At 41.8% G+C, this 5,366-nt stretch overlaps 1 pseudogene across 1 annotated transcript; it reads left to right on the forward strand.

Annotated features, from left to right (window-relative positions):
• Positions 1-1,965: 1,965 nt before the first annotated feature.
• Positions 1,966-4,880, forward strand: LOC311625611 (clathrin interactor 1-like; annotated as a pseudogene). Its single transcript has 2 exons — positions 1,966-3,554; positions 3,800-4,880. The product of its transcript is annotated as a clathrin interactor 1-like (transcript).
• The last annotated feature ends 486 nt before the right edge of the window (positions 4,881-5,366 follow it).

Below are 5,366 nucleotides of genomic sequence, written 5' to 3' on the forward strand. Positions count from 1 at the left end.
GTCAGTCTTTCTCTTGAACATAGAAAATCCCTTTTAATGGCAAATATGGACAAAATGTTATAACTATGGATGACATCAGGTGAATAACAGAGCTGCACAAATCCACCGATTCGCATTACTGAATGGTGATACCGTGTTTTACTGTGTCATCATCTTTATCATTACTTCCGCAGTAACTGTCTTTGGTCAGTTCCTTGTTTCAGCCAGGAGACCTTGTTGTTTCTGAAAAAGCATTACGCAAGTTGTGTGGAGGGATCTAGTATTGTCCAATACAACTTTATCATTTTATAAACAAGGCAGCTGGGCCGTGTTAAAGAAATTGCTTAGCCAAAACCGGTTTGGCTCAGTAGATAGAGCATCGCCCTGTGGACTCAAGGATCCCAGGTTCGGTTCCAGTCAAGGGCACGTACATCCCCCACTGGCAGCTGATTGATGTTTCTCTCTCATCGATGTTTCTAACTCTCTGTCCCTCTACCTTCCTCTCTGTGAAAAATCAATAAAATATATTTTTTAAAAAGAAAAGAAAAGAAAAGAAATTGCTTAAAGACCATGAGGCTCTTCGTTTCCTTCATTTCAAAACTTACATTTAAGCCGAAACCGGTTTGGCTCAGTGGTAGAGCGTCAGTCTGCGGACTTGAAAGGTCCCGGGTTCGATTCCGGTCAAGGGCATGTACCTTGGTTGCGGGCACATCCCCGGAAGGGGGTGTGCAAGAGGCAGCTGGTCGATGTTTCTCTCTCATCGACGTTTCTAGCTCTCTATCTCTCTCCCTTCCTCTCTGTAAAATACCAATAAAAAATATATTAAAAAAACAAACAAAAACTTACATTTAAGTTTTATATTGTAATTTGTCGTTTCGGGTCATTTTTGGACTTCCTTGCTCATGACTGATCCAGATGGACATCTGTGACAGCCAGTTAGCGTGACATGGTTAAGTGCTCTAAGTACTTCTGTTGCTCATCCTCACAACCCCACTCTTAGTACAACACTCTCTCCCCACGCCAGTTAAAGAAGAACCCCGGTTATTTTCCCAAGAAGCACATCAATATTCTCCAATGCAATAATACATAAGAAATTTAAAGTTACTTTTTATTGTTATATTTTATCTTTTTTTCCAAGCTCCAACTCTAAATGACGCCCAATTGGATTGGGTAATATGCTTCTGAACAGAAACATATTAGGTTTGAATGTTAGGAATTTTGGAAGAACTGAGGTTTCTTTGTTTCCCCAAGCCAATCCTTTTTTTTTTTTTTTTTTTAGCCCTTATGTACTAAATTTTTATCTGCAAACTGGAATTCTGCAATGAATTGTTCCAATTCAACAAGTCCATATCAACCTCCTACCACGGGGACTGTTTTGTGCTTAACGCCAGAGAACACGTTAAGAACTCACACATGGCCCCACACTCTCACATTGTTTCTTAGGTACTGGGAAGTGTCTCATGGAACAGAAGTCCATGAAAGGTGAATAGAAGCTGTTAATTTAGCATCACGTAAGTAAAGTGTTGTTTTTCTTCTTCCTAAAGTGTAGCTAAAATCATCAGGGGCTTATGAAAAGCCCACATATGTGCCTCACCTACCAGAATATGTCCCGCATAGAAAATTGTGATGAATCATTGCCACTTCAGCAAGCACCTCCTTCCTCAAACAAAAAAAATTAAAAACCCAACCCAGGTGTATGAGTTAATTCCTGAGAAAATAAATGTAAACGGGAGGATTCAGTGAAGATGATACGCAGTGCTTTTCACTGCTTATAGTAAAGATGTCATTTTAAAGAATGAGATGAGCATCTCGACGTGTCACCGGCAGCGCCGCGGCTGGGGCTGGAGCCGAAGCCGACTGGGAAGTTCTAGGGTTAGGGTTAGGGTTAGGGTTAGGGTTAGGGTTAGGGATCGGCCCCGGTGCAGAAGGGTCCCAGGTCCGTGGGGAGCAGGAGAGGGAGGTGCCGCCCGGCCCACGCGCTGCACAATGTTGAACTTGTGGAAAGTGCGGGAGTTTGTGAACAAAGCCACTAATGTGGTTATGAATTATTCCGAGATCGAGTCTAAGGTTCGATAAACAACGAATGATGATCCTTGGGGACCTTCTGGGCAACTCATGGGAGGGATTGCCAAGGCCACATTTATGTATGAACAATTTCCAGAACTTATGAATATACTTTGGTCACGAATGTTAAAAGACAACAACAAAAAAATTGGAGAAGAGTTTATAAGTCATTGCTGCTCCTAGCTTACCTCACAAGGAATGGATCAGAGCGTGTTGTTACAAGTGCCAGAGAACACATTTATGATTTGCGACCCCTGGAAAATTACCACTTTGCAGATGAGCATGGCAAGGATCAAGTTATAAATATTCGCCAGAAGGTGAAAGAATTGGTTGGATTTGCCCAGGATGATGACAGGCTTTGTGAAGAGCGAAAGAAAGCGAAGAAGAACAAAGACAAATATGTTGGGGTTTCCTCAGACAGTGTTGGAGGATTCAGATACAGTGAAAGATATGATCCTGAGCCCAAATCAAAATGGGATGAGGAGTGGGATAAAAACAAAAGTGCTTTTCCATTCAGTGAGAAATTAGGTGAACTGAGTGATAAAATCGGAAGCACAATTGATGACACCATCAGCAAGTTCCGGAGGAAAGATAGAGAAGACTCTCCAGAAAGATGCAGCGACAGTGATGAGGAGAAGAAAGCCAGAAGAGGCAGATCTCCCAAAGGTGAATTCAGAGATGAAGAGGAGACTGTGACGACAAAGCATATCCGTATCACACAAGCCACAGAGACCACCACAGCCAGGCACAAGCGCATAGCAAATCCTTCCAAAACCATTGATCTTGGAGCGGCAGCACATTACACAGGGGACAAAGCAAGTCCGGATCAGAATGCTTCAACTCATATGCTTCAGTCTTCAGTAAAGACTTCAATGCCTACTAGCAAATCATCCGGTGACCCTGTTGACCTGTTTGATAGCCCCAGCCAATCAACAGGAGGATCAGCTGATTTATTTGTCGAATTTGCTGACTTTGGCTCAGCTGCTGCGTCAGGCAATTTCCCTTCCCAAGTAACTACAAGTGGGAATGGAGAGTTTGGTGATTGGAGTGCCTTCAACCAAGCCTCGTCAGGCCCTGTTGCTTCCAGTGGTGAGCTCTTTGGCAGTGCCTCACAGCCAGCTTTAGAACTTCTCAGTAGCTCACAACCAGCTTCAGGTACATCTCCAGCTGCCTCAAATTCTTCAGACCTATTTGATCTTATGGGCTCATCCTAGGCAACCATGACCTCTTTTCAGAGTATGAATTTCTCTATGATGAGCACTAATACTCTAGGGCTGGGTTTGCCCATGTCAAGATCACAGCCTTTGCAAAATGTTAGCACAGTGCTGCAGAAGCCTAATTCTCTCTATAATCAGAATACAGATATGGTCCAGAAGTCAATCAGCAAAACCCTGCCCTCTACTTGGTCTGACCCCAGTGTAAACATCAGCCTAGACAACTTGCTACCTGGTATACAGCCTTCCAAACCCCAGCAGCCATCACTCAATGCAATGATTCAACAACCCAATATGGCCGAAACCGGTTTGGCTCTGTGGTAGAGCATTGGTCTGCGGACTGAAGGGTCCCGGGTTCGATTCCGGTCAAGGGCATGTACGTTGGCTGCGGGCACATCCCCAGTGGGGGATGTGCAGGAGGCGGCTGGTTGATGTTTCTCTCTCATTGATGTTTCTGGCTCTCTATCTCTCTCCCTTCCTCTCTGTAAAAAAAATCAATAAAATATATTTAAAAAAACAAACAAAAACAACCCAATATGCAGCAACCTATGAATGTGATGACCCAAAGTCTTGGAGCTGTGAACCTCAATTCTCCATCAAACATGCTTCTTGTCGGGCCCCAAATTAGCCCTTTGATGGGGGGACCCATGCCTATGAGCATGCCCAATGTGATGACTGGCACCATGGGAATGGCCCCTCTTAAAAATACTCCAATGATAAGCCAGAGCATGATGGGCATGAACATGAACATAGGGATGTCAACTGCTGGGATGGGGCCTGACGGGCACAGTGGGAATGGGCCTGCCCAACTTAGCTATGACTTCTGGAACTGTGCAACCCAAGCAAGATGCCTTTGCAAATTTCGCCAACTTTAGCAAATAAGAGATTGTAAAGGAGCAGATTGAATGAAGGATTTTTTAGTGGTGCAGATAGGTGATGTTGGGATGGAAAATGCTAATCAATTCCCCTCTTATCAGTTAATTAAAGTAAACCTATGTAAAGAACCAAAAAAAAATGTTTTATAATAGTGAAATATCTAGTATTTCAAATTGCCAGGCAAGGGCAGTTCAGATGAGACAGTCAAACCATTTCCCCAGTGAGAATTGACCAATGGGGAAGTGAGACCATTAAAAAAAAAAGCCTTTATAAATTGAAGAGCCCATTTTAACCCATTTTAACATCATAATTTGTGGAAGGACTGCAATAGAGCTGAGTAAATATGTTTGAATCTCTAATTTTATACTTTTCTTTTCCTGAGGAACTTGATTTTTCTGTCCCTGAATCACCTTATCATAATTGGATCTGTTCCTTTTACTACCACTCTTGAGCACATATATTAAATCATTAAAGTTGGGTGATCAGTTTTTATAAAAAACATATATTTTTATCCAAAAAAGGCATACATATGTGATTATGGCTAAATCAAAGGTAACTGGAATGTATATACTTTTGCTAATGTTCCAGCAACACTGCTAGTATACTATCCAAAATTTTATTGTAACAAAACCTCTTTAAGTAATTGGTGATAGCTATGGGAATTTTCCCATATCTTCTGCTATAATTATCCTGTGCAAAACTAGGAAAAATATTTTTTTCAGGACTGCTCTATTGTTTCCTTTAAAAGAAAAGAAAAAACAAGCAAACAAACAAACAAAAAAAAACTCCAGGCGTAACCGGTTTGGCTCAATGGATAGAGCGTCGGCTTGGGGACTGAAAGGTCCCGGGTTCGATTCCGGTCAAGGGCATGTACCTTGGTTGCAGGCATATCCCCAGTAAGAGGTGTGCAAGAGGCAGCTGATCGATGACTCTCTCTCATCGATGTTTCTAACTCTCTATCTCTCTCCCTTCCTCTCTGTACAAAATCAATAAAATATATTAAAAACAAAACAAAACAAAACAAAACAAAAAAACCTCCAGTATTTTTGTTTGTTTTAGCAGTCATTATTTACAATTTGCAGTGGTTAAGTTGGCAAGGCTTCCTTCTGTGTTTGTCTCTGTAGCCACCACTTAACAGTTAGCAACAGTCAAAAAAGAAAAAATATTTACTTTTATTTTTTGGTCTCTTTTCAAAAAATTGGAAAGATAAGAATCCACTAAGACCTAAAGTTA

Source organism: Pipistrellus hanaki (genome assembly GCF_964339955.1).
Source record: "Pipistrellus hanaki genome assembly, chromosome: 7".
NCBI classification, from domain to species: Eukaryota; Metazoa; Chordata; class Mammalia; order Chiroptera; family Vespertilionidae; genus Pipistrellus; species Pipistrellus hanaki.